Source organism: Mustela nigripes, chromosome 3 (assembly GCF_022355385.1).
Source record: "Mustela nigripes isolate SB6536 chromosome 3, MUSNIG.SB6536, whole genome shotgun sequence".
In the NCBI taxonomy this organism is placed as follows: domain Eukaryota; kingdom Metazoa; phylum Chordata; class Mammalia; order Carnivora; family Mustelidae; genus Mustela; species Mustela nigripes.
This window is the reverse complement of record NC_081559.1, coordinates 7,080,578-7,107,364: the sequence shown is the minus strand read 5'-3', so window position 1 is coordinate 7,107,364 and position 26,787 is coordinate 7,080,578.

Below are 26,787 nucleotides of genomic sequence, written 5' to 3'. Positions count from 1 at the left end.
AAATAAAATGTATTGAACAAGAATTAATTAAGATTCATGAGGCAACAACAATAAGGTGAAAAATAGATAGGTTTATTTCTCACCAAAATTCAGGATTTGGGTTTAACAAAAGCACAGTGGATAGAGAAAACAGATAATTGAAAAAGAACACAGTCATTATATTAAACCAGTAATGAGTAGATATGTAGAATACAGTAGGAGCACTTGAAAATCAACAAATAAAGGACAAAAAAAATCCAACAGAAAAAAAAAAATGAGCAAAGATACAAAAAGGCAATTCATAGAAAGGGAAACAGAAATGGTTAGTAAGTATATGAATAAATATTTAAACTCACAAATAATTAGAGAAATTAAAATGTTTAAAAGGGGTGGTATCTACTTATAGTCATTGGGTTAACAAGAATTAAAAAGTTGCATAGCACCAAGTGGTAGTAAGGATTTTGGAAAACTGGACCACTCACAAATCATTTGTGGGAGTTTATACTGCTTTGGCCATCCTAATGGGCAGTACTTCCATATATTATAAAATTATTTATATTTATACTCTGTGTACATCCATTTCATACCTGGCTGTACATATCACAGATGGTGTCATAAAAGCCAAATACACTGAAGTGGGGGAGTTGAAAGAGATCGTTATGTCCCTAAATGGAGACTATATAAATAAAATATAGTGGATGTATGCTATAAAAAATTAGAAACAGCAAGCTAGTTATGAGCTCAGTAGTACCAATAACTTTTAAGAACACAATGCCTAATGAATAAAGTGAGAAACAGGATGTGGTCTTAACACAAGATAATTTACGTGCATTTAAAATAGTCTCACAAAACATTCCAGCCTCTTTTTAAAATGGACATATAAAATACAAGGAAACATGTTCAATACAGTACAATATTTGCATTTGGGGGTAAGAAGATGAACAAAGAGTAAGATTTTCAAAATAATAAATAGAACAAGAGGAGATGTTTTACACAAAACAGTGATCATAATTTGCCAAATAGTATAATTATTTTTTTCTCTATATTTGAAGGAATAGTTAAAAAAAAAGATACTAAGAAATAATATAAGTTACTATACTTTGTGTGTAAAGAAAAAAGATTGATGTCTACTAGATAATGTAACAGGGTGGAGAGTTGTCAATGAATAATTAAAGCGTGCATGGACAAGACAAGGTTGTCCCCATCTCCTCACTACTCAACATACTATTAGGTTCATTAGTCAATGCCATCAGACAACAGATTGAGAAGAATCAGGGTGAAGAAAGTGGTGAAGCTGGTTTCAGAGGGTATGACTATATAACTAGGAAACAAAAGGGAATCAATGATAAACCTAACACACATATTAGAACTACTCAGTAACTTAGGGTAATGTAACATTAATATAAATAGTCTAAGATTTCTGGTTGCTAGTTTGTCATCTCCAAGTTTGAACTTGATTAAAATGTAAAACTTCTGCTCTGTGTAAAACCCTGTTAAGAGAATGAAAGGTCAAACTCAGATTGAGAAAAAATATTTGAAAACATGCATAATCAAGATCTTGTATCTAAAATATACAAAGAGCTCTTAAAACAAAACAGTAAAAAAAAAAAAAAATCTGATGAACAAATGGATGAAAGATGTGAATAGACACCTCACCGAAGAAGACAGACAGGTGGTGAATAAGTATATGAAAATGTTGCTCTTCATTATTTATCAACTAGGTAATTGCAAATGAAAACAACAGTGAAATAATACTACATACCTATTAATACATCTAAAATCCCCCAAACCAACTGTAACAATTGGGTGAGGATGGAGAGCACTAGAAGCTGTCATTGTTGGTTGGAGTGCAAAATACCACAGGCACCTTGGAAGAGAGTTTGACAGCGTACCACAGCATCTAGCAATCTATCGCCTAGGTATTTACCCAGCTGACCTGAAATTTTATGTCCACATAAACACCTGCATGTGAATACTCATAGCAGCTTTATTCATACAGCAACCCCCGCCCCCACACACACAAATACAAACATATAAAACCATGATTGTCTTCAATTGGTGACTGAATGAACTGTGGAGCATTTATACAATGAAATATTACTTAGTGCCTACCCTGCAGGACCCCCACATTTTTTAGTTAAGAAGAATTACATTATCCAGGACTTGAGGAAGGTGGAAATATTTTTACTCCTCCTGGTTTCATAATCAAAATGTGAATGCTAATAAACACCCAGGCTAGGGTTTCAGCTTCAGTAGGGACAATATAAACTGAACTAAAGCATAAGGAGCAGTTACTGAGGCAGGGTTTTCTCTCTACCCACAGTTGAGCAGATACAAATAGAAGAGCACAGCCTCCTGAAATACGACCTAAATTTATTTCAAGTTGAGACTTAGATGCTTATGCATTTTGGCCAAACAGAAAGATACCTTCATTTACATCTTAACATTTTTTTCTTGTGATAAAGATAAATAGAGCATATTTTTAGATATGAATGAAAAACCTTTTTTTTTTTTTTTTAGCACCTTTCATGCTCGGCACAAATTTTTAATAGAGGTGTAAGTTATTTTGCAGGTACAAATAATTGAGTTCCCAAAACTTGAAACAATAAAGATATATGAACACCATTTTCAGATTTTCAATAACAAAAGTAATCTGCTCATCATTATTTACTCATATAAAAGTGATAAATAGAAGAATATTCAAATATTCAGACCAAGTTAAAATTATTTCTTCTTTGAAACTAATGAGGTAGAGGAAGAGAGTAAAATATAATTAACACCTATTTCCCATACAGTTGTGTAGTAAAATCCACAGTCTTGTGCCATATCTTGTAAAACTAGTTTACATTTATATACCAATAGATATTATATTAAGCCATATAATAGGAGTACCATTACATTTCCTTTTCCTTTAACCTGTTCTGAGTTCTAAGTTCTGGTATATACTTACATAATTGGCATATATTACTTACAACTCAAAACTTTATCAAATAGTATTTCTGACAAGGGCAGTACAGCTAATTGGAAGCAAATTGCTAACAATAAATTAGAATGTGTGAATATTAAACATCAAGAACAAATCTTTAGATATTTTGTTAATATATTTTTATATTTCTAACTCAATGGACAGTTTTATTTTTTATTTTTTGTAGAAGTAAAAACAGTTCGATCTCCAGGGCAACAGAGAAGAATCAGATGAATATTCACTAAATATAACAAATGAAGAGGAAGATTTATATTGAGAACAAAATTAAGGGTTTATACTTCTCAGCAAAGTTTAATTTAATATTCATGTATGGAAGTGGTTTACCATTCCTTGATGCTGTTATGTCATAGTATGTTTCTTTATAACTACATTTAAAATCAGTCTAATATGGTGATTTAAAAACTGGAATAGCTTAACTTCCCTATATAAACATTGTTTGCATTAGCAAGAAAAATCCAAGTTTTGTTTAATAACATAAAAGTTATACCTTTAATATTTTAAACTCTTAGGGTCTTGTATTTTAGAAAAAAAAGTAAGTTTTGTTTGTCATTAATATGACATATAATTAATATTTCAGTATATATTTTTTCCTGGCTATGTGTGTATGCTTTAAGGAAATGACATTTTTTGGAATTTGTTTTACTATGGGATAAAATAAACACATGGACTTTAAAGTGTCATGGTATTTATGTTTAGTTTATGCCACTAAACATTGTTAATTATTATTAGCAATACACTTTAAAACCCCCAAAGTTCATATTTGTGTTAGTTAAAAGGTACAACTAAATACATTAAATTGTATAGTTATTTTGTATCATTTAGAGATATTCCTTTTTGGAGGAAAAATTTTCAGCAGTCTCAGACAGCTGTGTCCACAGATACATCACTGAGATACCTGTGTTAGGATGGGGTTTATCTTCTGTCTGTTAGTGTTTCAAAGGCACCCAAAGTGTTTACTGCCTCCCACTCTGCAGGTTCTGTTGGTGATTGCATACAAATATTCAGTAGGACGGTGAGACGCTGAAGAGCCAAATCCTTATAAATGAAGTGGGGTATGGAGCAAAATTTAACGCATCCCCTGTTCTTGCCAAGTGAAAGCAAATTGCTTATGGTATTCTAGGTATATTGGAATGGAGAAAAAAATTCTGTGATAACAGCTACAATCCAGATTCTGCAGATTGTACTCTGATTTGTTCTACTATAAAACAGAAGAGATTATTTTCTGAAAAAACAAAAACAAAAACAAAAAAACTTCAGAAAATCTCTGATTTTGAACACTGGGCCTTTAGGACACTGGAGTATTTACTTGCCATGTCCCATCCACAGTGGTTGGTTAATGTTCCCTGCGGCGGCCTTCCTCAGCCCGCCCAGCTGACTCCGCGCGCTCCTACAGTGAGTACAAGCCCTCGCGCAGGAGATGCGGTTGTCATAAAAAGCCATCCAGTGGCTAGGGAAATGTCTCTAGTGCAAGAGACAAGAGATATGCATGGATCTATATAGGGATCTGCTGTATGGACATGTCACAGATAGCATTCATGACCTATCTGCTGTGTGGATATGTCATGGATAGCATTTGTTAAAAATCTTAAAAATAAAATCTTGATTTGATACCTCTACCCTCTCCAACCACAGCCCTATTTCTTCCCATTTTACAGCACAGTTCCCTTTAATAAGTCCTTCATAGTTGTGTTTCTAGTTTACTTTATTACATTCTCTCTTCAACCTACCCCAATCATTTCTTCATGCCCCCCCATCACTGAAATGATTCTTGTCTACATAGATGCAGCTTATAGTTCTGTGTGTTCTCATCACTCTAGGGTACCTAGCATGTGGAGGATGAAATCTGTTTCGTGTGCTACTCACCAAACCATGCCCTTTCTTGGGGTCTGTATTCACCCAGGAGAAGCAGCACTTTTCTTTTTTTTTTTTTTTCCTCATTTGAATAAAGGCACTGTATAGGCTTGCTGTGACTTGCTGACTCTTGTCACCAGTGACTATTTATCTTGCTAACATTAACGACTGATTCTGAGAAATCATCTCAGGCTATGAGCAGCATTTGTCAGAGGTTGCTCACTTAGTCCTACTTTGCTTCTAGTACAGTGTGCGTGTGTGTGTGTGTGTTTAATGCCATTGTTCATTCTTGCTGATTTCTTCTCATCTCTCAGATCTCTAAAGTTTTGTTGTCCTAGAGCTCAGACTTCGAGAACGTCTTTCACTTTCTATCAACATACCCTTCTTGGTGATCTTATTAATTCTTTTTTTTTTTTTTAAGATTTTATTTATTTATCTGACAGAGAGAGATCACAAGTAGGCAGAGAGGCAGGCAGAGAGAGAGGAGGAAGCAGGCTCCCCTTGAGCAGAGAGCCCGATGTGGGACTCGATCCCAGGACCCTGAGATCATGACCTGAGCCGAAGGCAGCGGCTTAACCCACTGAGCCACCCAGGCGCCCCGATCTTATTAATTCTTATACTTGATGACTGCTAAATTTATATTTAGCCTTGATGGTTATTTTGAACTCTGGATTCAGCCTTAACTTTACAATACTTGATTGCTTAATACACATCTCAAACCATATATTCCAATCAGAAATGTTCTCACCTCCCAACCGTAACAACTGCAGATCCACGCCTGCCACCCCCACTTCGGTAAGTGACTATTCCATCCTTTCTCTTTCTTGTTCAGCCAAAAATCTTAGAGACATCTTTTTTTTTTTTTAAGATTTTTTAATTTATTTGACAGACAGAGATCACAAGTAGGCAGAGAGGCAGGCAGAGAGAGAAAGGGGGAAGCAGGCTCCCCGCTGAGCAGAGAGCCCGATGCGGGGCTCCATCCCAGGACCCTGAGATCATGACCTGAGCTGAAGGCAGAGGCTTTAACCCACTGAGCCACCCAGGTGCCCCAAACTTAGAGACATCTTACCTTCTTTTCTTTACCCACCTCCATGGCCAATCCAGGCAAATCCTGTTAATTTCACTTCCAAAATTTATCCTAAACCCTCAGGTTATAGATGCTCTCTAAAGCTATAACAAAAACTAATGAGATTAATAAGGGACTGTGTATAGGTAGAGAAAAATATAACGTTAGTATTTATTGAGCTTTGCTATGTACCAGCCACTTTCACATACATTAAACTCCCTAAATTGCTCAATATACACAATGCTAGTTCTCTGCATAGAGAATGTTATTTTCCCCCAAAAGAGAAACTCCAGTACTCTAACTTCCTCTGTAGAAGTTGCTACACCTTTCAAGTGCATACCAAATTTGCACTCTGTCGTCTGGGGCTCTCAAGACATAAGATTTAGGCGCTACTTTCACTACAGTTGGAGTGATTCTTCTCGTTCACTTCACTTGCTTAACATTAGACCCTACAAAGTGTTTTCTTATTCCTTGAACATCACGGAGAAGTGAAACACCTTTGATTTCTATTTGCAGCTCTTCTTGTTCAAGAATCAGATATATGCCCATGGATCTTAGTCTCCAGTGATTCATAAAAGGTCACCGTATTACACTCAAACCTTCCTATTTTCATTCATCTAGGATAGCTTCTTTCCAAGGAGGTTGCCAAGTTGTTCAGCTAAGTAGCTTTGTGGTGGAATCCTAGACTTGTCTGAACGAACAGTCATCACGGTTTTTGTCAAGAACCCACTTGGCAACACATAGATATTTGTGAGCTTGTGTTTATACTGATACCTTTCACTCTGATCTAAGCACCTGAATTGTCAACTAAATTTGAAAAGGACTTTCTGGACTAATTCTGAATTTAAACATAGAATTGGGCTTTTCTCAAATCTCCATATGTTCCCTTTCACTTCTTAATTTTTCCACTGATCACTTGCTATTCCTTTCATGATGCTTGCTTTTTTCCCTCAGTTGTTAGGCAAGACGCATGAATACTATCTGTATCTCAGCTTGAAGTTTAATATTAGTGGTTTTCTTTGCTAGCATGCCCTTTGATATTGACATGCCACTGCAGGGATGGCATTAATGATAAACCCCAATTTATTACTATTTTAAGTCACTTTATTCATTGACTATAGTCTGAAGAGCTAAAAGGCATTTTTAAAAAAAAATGACAACTAGTAATTTATCTTTACTGCAGCCCCTAGAGAGCACGTCAGTTTCAGAGTTCCAAGGCTGGTTGAGAGGGACTGTCTCACCATCCTCAGAGAAGCCTCTAGGGACACTTTGGCAGTTTGTTGGGTTTTTTTTAGCAAACAATGAAGAAGATGGTATCTGAAGAGAGGAAAAAGTTGGAAGGGGGAAAAGTTGGGACTGAGAAGGAATTTGTTAGATATAAATATGAATAATAAATATAGTCAGCATTACCAGAATGCATATAAAGATGTCTTTCAGCTCTTTTTCTTTTAAATTTCAGATTTTAGACTTGAGCATCTTTGACTTAGTAGAAGTGTTATTAATTTTTATTTTATTTTGATATTTTTTGAGTAATAAGTAATAATATTTAGAAAAATTTTGTATGGTCTGTTATCCTGGGTGAAGCACAGGTACAAAAGGAAGTCCCCTATTATAATTTTCAAGTACTCGGGAACATTTTCTTTTTTTTTTTTTTTAAATTTTTTTAAAGATTTTATTTATTTATTTGACAGAGAGAGATCACAAGTAGGCAGAGAGGCAGGCAGAGAGAGAGAGGAGGAAGCAGGCTCCCTGCTGAGCAGAGAGCCCGATGCGGGACTCGATCCCAGGACCCTGAGATCATGACCCGAGCCGAAGGCAGCGGCTTAACCCACTGAGCCACCCAGGCGCCCTCGGGAACATTTTCTTAAGGAATGATAACTAATTAGGGACAGGAGCCTTGACTAGAGATTATCCCAGGAAAAAGGGAGTAAATAGGCTTGTTGTTGTTGTTCATATTAAGAAGGGATTATGTAGACAAAGATCTAGAAGCTAAGTAAAACCTAATTATCTTTGGGGACTAAGCACAAGTGTACATGGCTGCTGTGTCTGGAGTGTTAGGGGTGAATGCTGGGCTGGGAATGGAGCCCAGCAAGAGTTCAGCAAGGGTGTCATTTTGAATTGACTTGTATGTCGTTTAATGTTATTAGAGTGAATTCTAGAGAGAACTTGGGACAACAGAAGAATTTTAAGTACTGTAGTGATAGTATATATCATTTGTGCTCTAGAAAGAAGTTTCTGAAATCTGTAAAGAGTTTGGCTTGGAAAGGGGCAGACTAGAAATAGTAAAACTCATGGGAAGCTTTATTAATAAGCCAGGCAAGATTGTCTCCTGGTGTATAGTCTGCTCATGTGTTTTGATAATTAATTACTTATTATCATATCAAGTTCTCAATTTTATGGAAAAAAAAAAAAGTGTCTCCCCAGGAACTTGAATTTGAATATTCTCTCTCTTTTTTTTTTCCTCTTTTGAATGTTTACAGCACTTAGAATTGGCATTATGACATTAATAGTATTCCATCTCCTACTATGTTTTTTTTGTGTTTTCTTATACCTTTCCCCAATATTTGTTGAAATTTTGGAGCATTGTGTGATTATTCAGTTTTGTTTGGAGAAATATCTGTAAAAGTACTTGTAAATTTTTAACAAATGCATTATTATTTTACCAGGTATCTTCACAATTCATGTTGTATCAACAATTGGATAAATCAGTATCTATTCAAGTGAGTTAATGAATATCATTATGTATATCTAACCCAACCCAAAGTTTACACATCTCCAGTCTCCTAAGCTCTATTTATAAATAATGCAACAATGACCAGAACATTTCAGTGTGAATGTCTCCCCAAATATATGCTAGATAGATAAGCCCCAAAAGTTTGGTCGTTTTTATCACCCAGAAACAACACTGACATATTAGAATTGTATACATATAAAGGCTCGAGATTTGATTAAATTGTAATATAGTTTTAAATTTTTCAGTACAGCTAGAGTCTTCAAGTGATTTTAAGGCCCTGAGGGCATGTTTGGATACTTTGAATACCTGTTACCTACAAGAAGAGTAACTCATTTTAATGACCCAAGTTTCTTATACTCAAAATGTTGTAAGATGGACGCTGGGTGCTTTATGGGAAGGTTTGGCACACATTTAGTGTTTATTACAAGATAGTTTTAAGTTATAAATGCTTTTAGATGCAGGGATATTCTTGGGGAAATTTGCAAGCCTATAAAAAAAGATACCGCAGCAAAACAAACCTAGGTATATGATAAATTGTTGCACAGACTGTGGTTGTGGACCGTGTGTTTACTGCATGGGGATAGTGTATTGAGAGAAAGCTTTATTCTTTACATTTGGAAATACACAGAACCATAAAAATGTGATGGTTGGTTTAACCTATAAAGAGTTTTCTAATCAGTTAGTTCCTGACAGAAGGTGGAAATTGTATCTTATGAAAGATTTATTTTATTCCTCTCCCTTTAATTTTCAGAGCTCAGGAATGCTTTGAAGATATTAGAGAGAACCTTATAAATTTTCACAGCATCATATAGAAGCTGTGTGACTAGAAAACATACCAAGAAAATACTAACTTGTTTGCACATGCTTCCTAGTTTCATTAATTCATTCCACATTCATATTGATAAAGGCGGAAATTAGAAAAGAACTGAATTTATGGATTGAGTTAGCAATTTAATCTCCATGGCAACATACAAAAATGATAAAGTAATTAAATGTAACATTTATGGTTTGCTGCATAATTTAGTTGTCTGGTAATTATTAGCACGATTATAAAATGACATAAACAACTGTATGGCTCAAATGTGTGATTATGTACAATATATGGCAAGCTGACACTTCTTGAACGTATTTTGCTGATTTTACAGGCAATTGATAAATGCTCACATTGTGCAGCTGTGCTGAAAACACTAAATAATTTACCAGGAATCACACGTGTGTGTGTGTGTGTGTGTGTGTGTGTGTGTGTGTGATCTAGATTCACTTAACGCTGGTACTGAGCTTAGTCATTAACAGATCTGAATGTAATTTAACTACTTCAGTAGTAAAAATGCTTTAAGTGGAAATAGCCTCATTTTTTAGATTCCATTTGGATTTCTAGGCAGAACATATTGTCACAACTATTATAGTATGAATATTCTATATTTTACCAAAATTACCAATACACAATTGTTTCCATCCTGTCTTCTGTATGTGTATGGGCCCAAGGTGCTGAGGTCAGCGTGGGGTAGGATTTGGAAAACCTGGGTCTGGAGCGAAAGAGTGCATGTACCTGCTTTAGGGCTGCTACTGATGAACCAGAGTGAAATACTAGGACTAACATATTTCTAATAATTAAATCTAGAATTCAGATTAAACCAATCTGCTAGTCTGAAAGTGGTTAATTAGAGAATACGAGTGAAAAACATAAAGTCCATAGGATAGAAACTGGAAAAATTTACTCACCCCCCCACCACACGTTTATATATACATAATACTCACACACGTAAGTTTAAAATAGAAAGTAGGGGTGGGACCTAAAGCAGTTTTTGCAAAGAGCAGTGAGCAGGTGCAGCAGTAATTTTCACTGCGTGGTGTCCATGGCAGAATGGAGTCGGGAGGGACGGCTGGCTGGTGAAGTGATGGGAACCGTTCCGTGGAGGACAGACCGTGCTGATAGGTCTGGACAGAGCTGAGTGATTTCAGTGCCCTTAGACAGACCTGTGTCCGAGCTTGGGAAGAATAGCACTGAAGGCAGCATCCTGTCATCCATTTCCCAAACCAGTAATGTCATCAATAATAATGGTGATACTCACAGCACGAGAAATGATGAGGATTATTTCTAACCCCTACTCGCACCCATAAAACCGCCTTCTTCTCTTCTGTTCACTGTCTCTGTGGATGTCCATAGAGGGCATCAAGTAAATAAATTCAGGCTTGTGGGTCTAATGCTCGATATTTCCTCTTTCCTTGGCTCATCAGAGCCTATCCGTACATGCTATGTATATTGCTTTCTAAATACCCTTCCTCTTACAATTCTCTTCATCTGTGCCCCTTTCACGTGCCCCGAGAACAATCCTTGCTCGACTGGAATATGTAATAGCACCTCCTCTTGATTAGATTATTATTTTTAAAAAAAGTTCGATTTACAACCTCCTCACTTTCCTTAGGAAAGTATAAAATTCTCCATTCCTTAAGCCTTGGAAGAGTGAACTAGAAATATGCTTATATAGTTGGCTGTGCTTCTCCCATTGCTGTGAGAAAGACACGCACAGCTAGTTCACTGGTCCAAGGAAGATAAGACAAGCTGAACGCACAGCTTACTGTGAAAAGCTAAAGCAGACATCTGAAAATTAATTCTATTTTCTTAATCTTTAAATTATGAAAAGTGATTTTTTTAGACTTCCCCTTATTTTGTAAGAGCTTCTGAAAAATCCTTGATCTCATCTTAACTGTAGCATATATGTTAGCATTCAGAAGTATACCCAATTCCAAAGCATCAACCACTGATACCACTTAATGTGAATCAGTACAAGATTGTATTAAAACAAAATAAAGTACAACAAATGAAACAAACAAAATCTTCCTCTAATTCTTAATGCATGATATGAGGTCTAGACTGAAACAGTACTTCTAATGTAGGAGGTCATGCTGATGTTGTAGACCATGATACTGAAATTCACCTTTATGAGATATTATGCATGCCCAGGCATAAATGGAAGTGAAGGCTCAAATCAGAGTAATGAAACATGTATTTGGGAGATATATCCAGATTTAAAATGATGCATGGGAAGTAGTGGATAGCTAATGCCCAGGGAAGTAATGTGGTCTTAGAAAATGATGTAAAATGATAAAAATGTGGCAAAAGAAAAAAAAATAGATCAATAATAAAACCTCGAACAACCAGAAGTATTTTAAGGTACCCAAGTGTGTATCATACTATGGGAAACCAATTGTCTCATGGCTTCTTCACAAAAGTGTGTTTAGAATGATAGGAAATAGATAAATGATTTATTTTATTCTGCTAAAAGAGACCTCTTCTACAATGTAATGCATACCAATACAGTGAAATTGTGAATTTGGCTACAGTGTGAATTTGCCAGTAGCTCCACACGTTGGATGTCTGCAAGTAGAGCCAAGGGAGAAGAGTGAGACCCGGGAGGCTTGGGACGGCTGTAGCTGATAGACAGGCTTGTGTGTTGATGCAATGCCTCTTGAAAACTTCTAGAAATACTGAAAAATACTTAATGGGGGCTAGATTCTTCCTTGGGCTTGGGCTTCTTCACATATGCACATAAATTTTAAACTTGATTTTACAATTTAGTCAACATTAGAGGATACCAGGCAAGAGGAAGAATGAGAGTTACTAGTAGTTGAGTAGAATTAAATGGCCATGCCCATTGTTTTCAATGTTGTATAACCAACAGTAAAAATAACTAAGAATTTGTTTACAAGAAACTAGGTGATCATTATATATAAAGACTTGCTTTTATGCTTTTACTACCTCTTTCTCTCAAACTTATTTTTTCTTCTATGCTATTCTTAGTATTTCTGAGTTTTGTCTGAATAATGGTAGAAAATCAGCTAGTCATTATTTGGAAATATGGTCTTTGGAAAATTGTTTCCATGATTACATAAGAAGCATAGGCAGTAAAAACTCCATGCTGAACTGTAAATGTGTTTGTGATGTTCCTAAAAACATTTTCCTAATATTGTCACTGTTTGGTTGGCCACAGCTCCTCTGAGAACAGTCAGGATTCTAGGTAGCTGACTTGGATTCTGGTACTGAAAGCAATAACATAAAATCCATTCCCTATCTTGTATGTAATATTTAAATAAAATAATGAAATTAATAAAATAATTTGAATCGAAAGATTCAATATAGCTCAGTTTTTTAAAGCAAACCTATGTTCTTTGATAAGTAGAAACACTAGCAACTCTCGTGTTCTCATATCTTGTGAAAGAACAGCAATCATGATTTCTACATATAGAAATAAAAACACTTATTAATTCATTAATTTTAAAACGTGTACAGATTTTGGCCAAAGCAAATCTAGGTGCATAAAAGAATGTAACACATGAGGTGGATAAATGCACATGAAGGTGGTAAGAATGTGGAAAAAGCAGTAAGAAGAATGAATAGTAGGTGAAAAGAAAAAAGAAATGATTTGAAGTATGACAATAGAAGAATGGCAATTTCAAGATGAACAATTTTTCATAGTGACACTAGGTTTTATACTTTGGGGATTTGCAAGAAATGTAGAAACCCATTTCGAACTCAAAATGATATAGAAGGAACCTAGAGAACACTTACTGGCTCTAGCTCTTTTCAGAGACTTACTACTATTTTACTGATGAGGAAAATTAGGCTGCAAGATACAAAATAAATTATAAGGTCACAGAGTTCTTATGTGTTGAAGTATCTATTCCCGTGTACTTATACAAATGCGAGCTCCAGGTTTTGTTTTGGGCTTTGTATAATAATTTCTTCTATGTGTGTGTGTGTGTGTGTGTTCTTTTGATTCTTTTTCTCTGGGGAACTGTGATCAATACATATTCTGTATACATCTGTTGTGGATTAAGTTTCTACCCCCTAATACTTTTCTAAAGATTTGGCCAAAAGAGGAGCACACAGGACAATAGTTGAAGAGGAATATGGATGGCATCAGCAGAGATTTATTTTGAGGGTTTTTTTTTTTTTTTTGGTCTGTTTTTTGTTTTGTTTTGTTTTTTTACATAGAACCTCCTGCACAATACTGATGAAGATATTTTAAAGATCAAGGGGTTGAATTACTCAATCGCTGTATATACTACATAGAACATCTTCCTAAAGTTTATCAGTTAAGAGTAATATATCTGTTCATGTACACTAATATATTACACTTTGGTCAATCCATTGATTCAATGTGGAGGATCTGTGCTTTGTCAAATTGTTAAAAATGAGTAGTCTTTTCCTGTTTGGTAACAGAAATAATTTACAGTATGTAGATTTGACACCAAAAGCAAATGTGAAGATGTAAGCAGTAGCTTATTTTTTAAAATGATGAACTTTATATATGTACACACTTAATGCTAACAACCAATCTGTGAAATACTGTGAAATTTAAATTTAATAAATACTTTCTTCACTTTTTAAAAATTAAGTCTGATGTTCCCCAACAGAGTACCATACATTTTCCAGGAGCACTGAGAGATATTTAAAACTTTCTGGTCAACTTAGCAGTGTTTTTCAAACATCAAGAAAACCACTAACTTCAAGTAGTTTCAGCATTCAATGGCTAACTTCTTTTGGATGATGTTCCATCTTTATGAAGCTGATTTTTAAGCAGATGTGATGAAAAGCAGGTATGGGACAACAGTCAATGTGGCATAGGGACCGAGGGTTTGAGAGGTTATGGAGCAACAAACACGTACTATGTCATTGGGGCATAAACACATATTACTATGTTTGGATCTAACTATTCAATAAATAAAACCGTCACCTATTTCTTTTGGTTTAAGGGGGGCATAAAAAATTGCTGGAACTCTAAATTACAGAGAACTTTGGTCAATCCATTGATTCAATAAGCACCACTGGAATCCTGTGTGACGGGTGGTGCTCCCTGTTATGGTAGACCGTGGAGCACAAAGCAAGCAAGGCTTCTATAGCTCCATGGATTGTACTGTCCAGAGCAGGCTGTTGCCAAGTTGCCAATCTATGGCAAGACAGGAAAAGCATATGAATTACACTGAATACACTGAAGGCTACTACTACGTATATGTCTTGTTATCACCTGCAGCCCATTTTCACTCCTAGGTTTTTGGTTTTTTTTTAATTACATGTGTTCTGTGTCAGGGTTGTTCCTGGGTAACAGTGTAAGACAGATGGAGTCTCTGGCATCCTTCAGCCTTCTTCTTGGTGTCCTTCAACCACTCACGGCACGGTTGCTCTTCAGGTCTCTACGCTATTATTGGCTTTTGTGGCTGTACAGCGAGCTTTATTTTATCCTTTCTTCTAGGCTTGCTTTATTAGCAATGTCCCATGTTGCAGCCTGCACCTCCTATTTCACTCATCTATTAAAACACCTTTTTCTCAGTAGGTTGCCTTTTAATGGACTAATTCAAAGTAATAAATGCAGTTATTTCAGGTGAAATACGTGTATATGCACTCACATATTGAGTGTGAACTCAGGAGAGAGTATTATGGGAAATTCTTGGGAAAGTCTTATAACATAATATCTACTCATCTCATTGAGAAGGGAAATCATCTGTCTCCTTTTATACGTACAAAGCTGGATACTTGATTATCGTGTGTGTGTGTGTGTGTGTGTGTGTGTGTGTGTGTGTATCATTTGTCCTCAGTAAGTTCCTTTGCATTCTTTCTATACTTTGCCCATTTTAGTTGCTTGGTGTTACTATCTGGAACAAATTCCCCTCTTCATCTTCTCCCTCTCCCTTTCTTCCATGCATGTACACTTTCATAACATTTCCTAGTCCGAGTATTTCTCCAGGTTAGAATACGTGGAAATTTATACTCTTCTAAGTCATGTCCTTAAATCCTTTAAGGTCAATACTCTCTGATAAATTTAACCTGTAACAATCCCACTGCTTCTCTCAGATCTTATCATTCTTGTTAACTGTATCACCCACACTTTTCCATATGGATTTACTCTCTAATTCTTTATTCTGTAATTTAACATTTTGGTCTCTTCTGCATTACTAACCAGATTGTAGGCTCCTTTTAAGTTATAGACATCTCTGTTTCTTCTTAAAGTAATTTTGTTCTGGGGTAGAAAAGTATTTTATTTAGCCTTTTTTCCCTAGAGAAATTAAGCCTGAGTAATTATTCATATGCCTACACTTTCTTGAAAGATGTAATTCCAAACAATGGTGAGGGGAAAGGGATATGAGGCAGAGATGAAGGAAGAGCAAAAATAAGATGGGTCTTGCCAGAACTGGTTACAGCTTCACCATAAAACAGAATTGGCCACGTGACGGGTCTCTGATGAAGCTGTATGAATGACTACCTTGAAAGGCAAGAACATGATATGAAGCCTCCTTCATATATTCTGTCTCTCATGCTGAAGTTTATCCCAAAGGAACACGTGATCCTTGAACTTGCAGCCTGTGTTTCCCAGACCTCTGGGTCACTTTTGCAAAGCTTTACCCTATGCAATCCCTGGCCTGGGGGGGAAAAATGAGTGTTTATTGTTTTTATAAGGAAAAATCATGCTCAACATTTGAAAAAAAAAAAAGATTTTTAGAATTTCATATTACCTAATTGCAGTTACACAGTAAAATAATGGTAGGTTTATTGATTTGTTTTATTTAACAAATGACTTATTACATGCCCGAATATACCAAACCTTTGTTTCAGGTGACACTGTTAATGGGAATGAACTAATAGACAAATGACCTTTTACCGTGTCACCCCCATGTTAATGGAGAGAGATGAACACATGGTAGAATAACTCAGTAAATTGTGTGATTTTTTGATGGTGATAACTCTATGAGAATGAAAGCAGTGAATTAGACAATGTGCTGAAGAAGAGTCTATAGGATTTAAAATAGGCAGGTTTGGGGAACCCTCTTTTAAAAGAAGGCATTTGAGCAGAGATTCAAAAGAAGTGAATGAAGGAGCAAATTTGAAGGAGAGTAAAGTGTTCAAGGCAGAATGAAAAGCAAGAGCAGAGTCCCTGACACGGTAATATTCTCGATGTGCTCAGGAAGCAGAAAGAAGGTCATTGTGTAGAGTAGAGCATGTTAGTGAAAGAGTATGGGGAAATAAAGTCAGGGAGATAATGGGGCTCAGGACATGTTAGGCCTTCGAAACTATGCACAGACTTTGGCTTTTATTTTGTCATGGTGGCTTGCCTCAGACGAGTTGGTGTGAAGTTGTGTATTGTAAGATCTAGGTTTTATGTGTTAGCTGGACATCTGTCGGCCTCCAGACCAGCTGTGCCTCACCTTAACTTAATGAGTTTCACTTTCTTGACAAGCCACAAAACTGCTCCAACAAGCCAATCATCTATGGGAATCAGGGGCCACCCTCTTCTCTTGTTGCTAAAAAGCCTGCCTCCCATAGCCCCTGCTGCTTTACTCTGCAGAACAAAGTGGTAAATTCTACTTATATGTGAAAGTAAACCAGTAGAATTTGTGTGTAGATTGACATGGATTGCAGAAGAGGAGGATTTAAGAATAGCTCCATGGGAGGGCGGCTGGGTGGCTCAGTGGGTTACGCTGCTGCCTTCGGCTCAGGTCATGATCTCAGGGTCCTGGGATCCAGCCCCGCATCGGGCTCTCTGCTCAGCAGGGAGCCTGCTTCCTCCTCTCTCTCTCTCTACCTGCCTCTCTGCCTACTTGTGATCTCTCTCTGTCAAATAAATAAATAAAATCTTAAAAAAAAAAAAAGAATAGCTTCATGGGAGAAAGAAAAGAAGAGAAAAATCTGTGTTTTTCAACCTAAGCTACTGGAATAATACAGTTGCTGTTCACTGACGCTGGGAAGACTGAGAGAGGAACATATTGGGGTGGGTGGATCAGTTTCGTTCTGGATATATTTTGTTTGAGGTGTTGTATCATTTTGGGATTGGCCATGCAAATGAAATACTTCATGTATTTTTGGAATGAAGCCATAAGAATACATGAGACAAAAAGAGACTTCGTGTGGGTGGAGGAGAAGAGGTCTGCGGTGGCCGCGGAAATGCGCTGCTCAGATTCCCCTCCAGAGGCGGGGAGCACTATTAGCACATCGCCTCCCTCTGACAACTCCTTAAGGGTTTGCTTTAGATGCTCTTGCTGGGCCATCGTCATCCAATGACTGTAGGAGACGAAGCTATAAAGCCTAGACGATCTCAGCCCAGGTCAGGGCAGTTCTGACTCTGCTCCCAGTGGAGTCCACTGAGGCAACCACGCGTCTGCACCTTAGCTCACTTCTCCCACCGCCCAGTCCTCCTGCCTCTCTCGGGCACTGATGTTCTTCCCTAGTACGTGCTCTGTAGGCCACACTCGATCTCAGTGGTTTTTCCTTAGAGAACCGAACCTGGAATATGGTCCAAAGATTGAACATTAAAAGCACTTTAGTAGTTAGAGGTTAGAGATTCAAGGGCAACTAGAAGAGAAGACATCCATGGAAGGGAGAGGAAATCTGAAACGTGTACTTCCTGGTAACCTAAAAGATCATGGGCATTCAAAACAATGGGGACAACGCCTGTATCAAAAGTTGCAGATAGAATGCAATCAGGAACCTGGAATTAGCATCTGTCAGGGATGACTTTCGAACAGTTTCAGTGGGAGAGCAGGCCCAAAGATCGAAGCAGTTTTACGCAGAATGCGAGGAGTTCAGAGAGGTCTGTCTTTTGTTTTTTTGAAGTTTATTTATTTATATGACAGACAGAGATCACAAGCAGGCAGAGAGGCAGGCAGAGAGAGAGAGGGAGAAGCAGACACCCTGCTGAGCGGAGAGCCCGATGTGGGGCTCAATGCCAGGACCCCGAGACCACAGCCAGAGCCAAAGGCAGAGGCTTTAACCCACTGAGCCACCCAGGCACCCCTGTTTTTGTTTATTTTTAAAGAGGGGAAAAGAGTAATTTTGCATGTTGATTAGGAAGAAGTAATGGAGAAAGTAAAAATGATGAAGGAGAGAATAGGAAACGCAATCTAGTGCAGAAGTGGAGGGGTTAGATTGAATTTCAAAACAGATCATTAATCTAAAATAAAGAAAGTGAAACAGCATAGAAGTGAATAGATGCTCGTCTATAGAGACGGTGCTGAGAACATACAAACGTTATTAGACATAATTTCTATGGCCGAGCCCAGGGGGAGGTGACTTTCCAATCTCCTTTCTTTTATAGCCTTGAACTCCTTCTCTGATTACATCATGAAAGATTATTTCAAAGCTCATTAAAATGTTCACTTCTTACCTCCCTTATTTAAACACATAGACACGTGGCCCTGATGTATTTTGTTTCTGATTACTTTTTCTTACGATATATTTTCTGTTCTGCCATGTACCTTACCTCCCTTTTCTTCTCTATCTTCAGTTCCTCCTTCTATAATTACATCAACAACTTGCAAAGGGGCAGGTGTAATTTAGAGCATAATCTTGCTCTTCTCTATTTCCTGCCTCTCCTGTTGCTACCTGCCACTCAATAAATATTAATCGATCATTTTTTTTTAACACTTTTCCTTCACTACTACTTCCTTCTATTATTTGGAAACCTTCTCAATTCCTTCAGCTCTGCTTAAATTTCATCTTTGTAATGGATGGCCCTAGTGACCACCCACGACGCATACACTGACCCCTTATTTCTTCCCTAATCCAGAGACTCCTTTTCCTGCTTGTACCAGTTTCTTGTGTGCTATGTATTTTGCTTTTTAAATTGTGTTTATTAAACACTATCTCCCCACCAAGAGGCAAGCTTCACAAAGGCAGGGTCTTGTCTTTTGTTCATTGATGATCCCTTTAAGCCTAAAGCAGTGCTAGGTGCAGTGTAGATGCTTAATAAAAGAAATATATGAATGCATTTATAATTCATATACATTTATCACAGCAGTCCCCTCATCAACTTCTCCAAATTTACTTAGGAAACTATATAAGCTCATCCTTTTCTGTAATATTTTAGGTACTTAGTACATGTCTGATATTAATCTAAAATAAAAATCCTTGATCTTCAACATTTATTTAATTCAAGAAATACTTATCATACAAATAAAGAAGTATTTAGTGATCAAATGATGTTTTGTGTTCTGTGGCATCTGATGTACAACACTTGTTCCCTGCTACCTCAGTTTATAGTCAGCTAGTAACAAATGACAATAAAAAAAGAATATTTCATATCTGGTAAGAGTTTTGATGAATTGATAGTGACTCCTTAGAGAACTGCACTAAGGGTGCCTGGGTGGCTCAGTCAGTTAAGTGTCTGTCTTTGGCTCAGGTCATGATCCCAGGGTGCTGGGATCAAGCAATGTCAGTCTTTCTGCTTACCAGAGAGTCTGCTTTTCCCGCTCCTCCCTCCTTCCTGCTCATACCTCTCTCTCTCAAATAAATACATTTTTTTTTTTTAAAGAAAGAAAGAAGATTGTGCTGAGCTGGTATATCTGTCAGCTCTGCTGTCTAACCTTTTGTGAGTGGGTTATGGTCTCATGGGTGCCATGTGAGTACTAGCTCTATACTAAACTGTAAGTTATGTGAAGTTAGGGATTACCTTTATTTTGTTCACAATTCCATTCTCTGAAATTAGCATGTAAGGAGTGCTTAATAATAAAGTCAAATAAATAAATATCACTGATAATGCAATAAATTTGTGTAGCAGGACTTTAGGATAAAACTTCCCTTGTTTCACCAAGGAGCTGGTATTATAGATGTACTAAAGTATGAATAAGACAAATCTCCAAATACAGTATTTGCAGAGAAAAGAGCTAAAAATACAATGTGACTCTTCAACTCTCTCATGCATTTCAACATGTTGAAATAAGTGAGGAGGGAGAATGAGAGAAAAATGATATTTCACAAGAGGCCCATCTCTCATAAGTATGTGGTGTGAATATTCATGCCATGTGTTTGTAGAGTGGGGATTTCTATCTTTTGGGGGTCAGAAATATCATGGGGTAGGGCATCCCAATGGAATACTTGGAGAGAGTGGAAAGTTCAGGAATATGGTGAGTTAAGAGTTCCCTTAACTTGAATCACTAGTCATTCACTCTATAAAGACTTATACCATTGGAATCCCTGGTTGTTTCATGGCGTTTAGATAGAAGTCTTCAGCTCTCTCTATCTCTTGGCATATGTCTGTTCCTTGAAACAATCATGAATATTTTGTTTCCATAAAATTGGGGTATGCACATTGTCCCCAATCAGTATCATTTTCCTGGCTTTTTGAGTAAATCAATAAATCAACTATCTCATGGCCTCCATATTACTCAAGTAGAAATCAGGTCTTTTGTGTAAGTAGATTTAACAAAGGTGAAAGAATGACCTGTCTCTACATGAGAATATCATTAAGATTTAAAATGTTTCTTTAACATTTGAATGTGTAATTGATGACATGTGTCTAGATAATTTTGCATTAACTTAGCATTTCAGTAATCATAGGCTTTATTTTGCCTGTTACTCTAAGAACACTTATGCAGAGATAGTGCTCTTCTCTGAGTTTAGTTAATCAGAATTAACAAAGGTGAAGTAGGCATCACTGTCTGCCAGTGAACTGAGCATTAATCATTGACTGGATTGTAGACATTCTAACAAGTTGAATATAGCTTAGACCCTCAGTGCAGTAAGGAGCTTACAGAACTATAGGATTATGATCTCTGTATCGTTTACCCTCAGACATTATATGATATAGACGATTGTACAGCAATATAGTTACTCCAGAATTGAGTTTAAATTATTTTTTACCAGATCTTTAATGTATGATCACTTTTTTATAGCATGACTCTCATTTTAAAATTAAGGAAAATTTTGATTAATTGAAACCATGGCTATGTTAATCAAAGTTTTACTATATCTTCTTTCAAATCCACCTTTGATGTTAATTAGAAATTTAATCTTTAATTTTCATGCCTTTGTGACTATAACTACCCTTTTTACATATTGATGTACTTTCAATTTTTAAGATATATCATTAAAAGATTATAAGCTACAAAATATTATTCCTGACATGGGAAAATCTTAAGGAAGGAAAACTTCAAGTAATATAGTATAGTTATTAGTTAATAAATTGATTATACGCCAATCTTAAAATAATAAAAGCTATTCTGTATTTTATTTTTGTTAAATGTTTATTCTTAATTATCTTATATCTTCATTCATCATAAGAATTTTAAGTTTTGGAAATGTACTCAGTTTTTTTCCTAAATATCATTTTTAGTGTATCTTTGAAAAGACTCATTTGAACTTCAAACACCAAACTTTGGCCATCAACTGATTAAAGAGAATGCGTACCACGAAGTAGGTTAGATTATTCCATCTCTTTACCTCTATTCATCCATGTTCTCCTTGAGATTTTGTTCTTCATAATGAGTCTCTGGAAGGAGAAATTCCTCACACAAGGCCTTTGTCTACTGATGGCGTATTTTCTACTACAGTAAACAACCTATTTGGCCCATTTACTCCTACAGAAAAGATTACATTATCCAGTGACTTTGGCATAACTTAGTGAATTTCCTGGGTGACCAGATAAAAAGCTTTTCTATGTGCAAGGCAAAATACACTGAAATGTCAGGCAGTGTCTCATGTAAGCTACAAAGTTGTTTAGATTCCAAGTTCAGAAAGCAAGCCATGACATTTTGGTTCTGATGGCCACTCACTTCTGTCCAACTTTGTGTCCAACTTCTCTGAGTCTATTTTATCTAAACAATGACTGTAGAAGTTAATTCTACATATTTGGTAGGATTGCCGTGAGCACTTTGAAAATTTCTCAGTTTTTAAAATTTGATGTGTGTTTTCCTTTGTTAATGATTTCACTGATCTGATTTCTACAGAGAAAACCTTTACCATAAACCATCCTAGTCAGTGTTAGGGGTTGCTCGATATCAAAAAAATGGCTGCTTTTTTTTTTTCCCTTGATAGAAACAGAAAATCAAAAATTACTAATGAATAAAACAGAGCAAAATTATAATGCTCAACTCAGGCGGTTTAAAAAATGATGTGTCTCTATTTTTTAGATATCTGGATTTCATCCTGTATTTATAATTGAATGTATGCTTACTTTGAGCCAAAATGAAACTGTGACTCCACTCTCTCACTTACTGGTTGAGAGGTTGATCAGTCCAGCAAGAAATAAGAATATGAGAAAATGAAGATAAGTGTAGCACTCACTATTTGAGGAAATAACATAAAGGTGGAAAATACAAGCTAGGTCAAAAAATAAAAGTGGGGGAGGAGGGACGCCTGGGTGGCTCAGTGGGTTAAGCCGCTGCCTTCGGCTCGGGTCATGATCTCAGGGTCCTGGGATCGAGTCCTGCATCGGGCTCTCTGCTCAGCAGGGAGCCTGCTTCCCTCTCTCTCTCTCTGCCTGCCTCTCCATCTACTTGTGATTTCTCTCTGTCAAATAAATAAATAAAAATCTTTAAAAAAAATAAAAGCGGGGGAGGAAATTTGATTTCTGTTATTTTTCTGACTCATTTTGAGAAGTTGGAGAGATGTAGAATAGGGGCAGGTAGGATTACCTTAAAAGTATCTCAATAAAAACCACTTAGGGGGCACCTGGGTGGCTCAATGGATTAGGCTTCTGCATTTGGCTCAGGTCATGATCTCAGGGTTCTAGGATCCAGCCCCACATCAGGCTCTCTGCTCAGGGGGGAGCCTGCTTCCCTCCCTCTCTGCCTGCCTCTCTGCCTACTTGTGGTTTCTCTCTGTCAAATAAATAAATAAAATCTTTAAAAAAAAAAAAAGCACTTAGGATCACTAAGATAATTTCATTACAAATTGAATAGGTGTCACAAAATGAAATTTGCCAGCACAGCTTAACTCAAAAGCTCAGAGATTCTGAATATGTCAAAAACATGACTTATGCCTTGAGTACCGTTGTTTCCATAAAAATGACAGGTCTTTGTTTAATAGCATAACAAAATTTCTCCTGAACAATGCAAAATATTAATTTATCATACTTTCTGTGATGAGAATACAGGAATATAAAATGTAGGAATCAAAATGTAGGGTTTTAAAATAACCCTTAAATTAGCAGGGTGTGATACACGTATCCAAGAAGAGATGATAAAAGGTTAAAAAAGAAATAGAAAATTTTAATAGAAACTGGTTAATATCACAAAGATCAGGCATGATGCTCATAATGAAGCTAATTATCAGGTTAACCAATATCTGCAATTTCAACTAATTTCTTTTCTTTTTTTTTTTTTTTTAAAGATTTTATTTATTTATTTGACAGAGAGAAATCACAAGTAGATGGAGAGGCAGGCAGAGAGAGAGAGAGAGGGAAGCAGGCTCCCTGCTGAGCAGAAGCCCGATGCGGGACTCGATCCCAGGACCCTGAGATCATGACCTGAGCTGAAGGCAGCAGCTTAACCCACTGAGCCACCCAGGCGCCCTCAACTAATTTCTTAAAAGAAAAATGTTATGCCTATGGCACCATTGTGAAAATAGCTTCAGGAAGCAATAGTCATTTCAAAAACTAAAATGCAATATTAAGATTAATTCCACTATTTTGAAAAAGGAGAGCCTACTAAAATATCCACAGTGAAGGAATGGATAAGAAGAATGGTTACTCTTAAATCATCTAGCTGCTGGGAGAAATCATGAAAGCAGATTTAAATATCAACTTTAAAGTCACAAACACCAAACCAGTATTCTTGCCAATTGGTCACTCAACCAATATCTGCGTATTTTCAATGATTCCTTATCTAAGACTGTTCATTTTTATCTTGAAATGAGCCTGAATGTTAGTAAGCAGAATTGCTGGTTGAATTTTATCTGAAAAATATGAATGCACTCAAGTAGCCTAATAACAATTCATTGGAACTAGGCAAATTCATATAAATTGTTCAACTTGTGAGCAGTGTACAGACGTTAGTTATCATGAGAAATGGTCTAGGTCATAGAGGATGAAGAAGAAAAAGTTGAATTTTCAATTTCATTTGATTCTATTAATTGCCGTTTTAAAAGTACTCAAGGTTTTGAGCAAAACAACGTTTAGCACCACCCTAGTGCCCGTGTTCCAGCTGTGTCTGCATACTAGACAGATTGGGGGTGTGTCAGCGGTGCTTAATGTTCAGCTGTTCACCAAAGCCCCACTGCCAAGATGAAGGGTTGTCAGACACACATGGCATCTCTGCACCATTTGCTAATATACGGAGGCAATAAGCAGCACCATGTTTGCATCCAAGGTTAGAACAAATATAAAAATACTTTTTACTCTTTCAAATGAAGTTTATATGACCCACACTCGATTTTATCATCAAAATTTTAATTCAAGGACTAAAAAAATTATGTATCTCCGTACAACCATAATGAAATTGGACACGATGCTTGCTTCATTTCTTTTACATAGGAATTAACATTATTTTCCTTTATGTCTTCTACATTAGGTTGACTCAGTAAGTAATGAGCTGCCCTTATTCAGAAAAAGAAATAGAATGTGGATCCGTGTAGATTTAAGCCGTTCCTTTTTGCCTATCACTTTGTTTCTATTCTAAAACAATCAATTTTAATTTTTAGGCTCATATAGTGTAATATTTTCAGAAGGCAAACTTGAAATAACCTATCCTAAGTATATTCTAATTTCCACTGGGGAATTTATTGTAACATTAGAAACTGGGCAGTATATAGAAATATTTGTCCCATTCCTGAAAATAACTCTGCGGAATAGTAACTGTACCAACCCTGTGCCCAGAAAATTGTTATAACCTCCATTTCAGATTTCTGGAATATGCTGTCTCTAATGATGAACTCTTTCCTGAATACAAGTTCAATAAAAGCATTGTACGAAATTTTAACATCCTGGTAGAAAGCTACTCATTTTAACTTTCAGGGAATATTTTAAAAAATATGTAAGTCAATCATCATAAGTATTTTATTTTATTTTTTTTACTATTTCCATGTCTTCCATAATATACCTATTAGAATTTTGCAGGCTTGGGTAAGATTGTGCCCAGATGAACTCAGAAAACAAAGAAATAAAAACTATTTGTAATATTCCTATTAAATATATGTGAAAGAAGGGCCTTTGAAATACAGCCTTTTTATAAAATGAAAGAAATCCTATTTTTCTATTATTAAGTTGACATTAAAAGAATGTTCCATGGTACCAAAAATTATTGTTCCATCAGAAATTCATAATATTATCTAGGCAGAAAGGGCCATATAAATATGCTGTTAAATATGAAGCCTTTTCTCCACATTTAGAAAATAAAAACTTTCACAATTTTGTTTATTTCATAAATGAAGACAAGAGATACAGGGTAGTGACTAAGTAACTTCAGTAAATTTTCTTGACTGGGAAATATTTCAAGTTGTAATTTAACTCACTGAACCATGAAATGGCTCCTATTGAAGTAACTGGAGTTTTGTTGATTAATGTGCTACTATTTGTATGGTAAGATGAAAAATTATAATAGGGAAAGACAGATCGTTATAAGAACTCAGCAAATCTAATCCAGTCACAAACATTAGATAAAATGATAGAATTAATCTAATAATGAACTATTTTACAAAAGAATTAATTGTATCTGTGTCTCTCAGATAAACCAATAAACAGTTTTACATAACTATAATAAAAATGCTGCTGCACAGTTTTTAACAAAGAATAACTTGTGTTTGCTATCAAGGCAAGAAAATCTCCAAGGTATTTTCTGCCAGTCTATGACCTACTGGTTTCTGTTCCATCCAAGTTTTCATGGTTGTGACTGACATGTAATCGAGTGTTTGACTATTGGTTTACGTTTTGGGTTTGGTGATATGTGTGTGATCCTTTCAGTATTGGGTTTGGTGATATGTGTGTGACCCTCTCAGTATACTTGAGATAAAATGTTATTTTTTTGTATTCTGATTCATTGTTTTTAGAGTACAGCACCTGCGGTGGGGGCCAGTCAGCGCATCCATGGGTTTCAGAAACTAAGTTACATGGAATCATTAGTTTCTGTGGAAGCTTAGTGTTTCAAGGTTAAGGTCTGTGTAGATAGTTACAATTTCTGTTCTTCTATCTTATGGGTCATCTTATATTTATACACTACTGCTACTTGCCATATTTCAGAGAAGTGCTTTTGAATTCAAGGGTAAGTGAAAATAAAGAAGAATATTGTTATAGTTTAGATTGAAATGAAATATTAACTCAAATAATTCCTTTCAGACCTTTGCTTGAGGCCAAGAGAAAGGTAAGGTTTGCTATTAAACCCCAAATGATTAGAAGATACATATACTACTTATTCTGCTGTGTGAGTGTGTGCACGTGTGTGTATGTGCATGTGTACTGTGCATGCTTG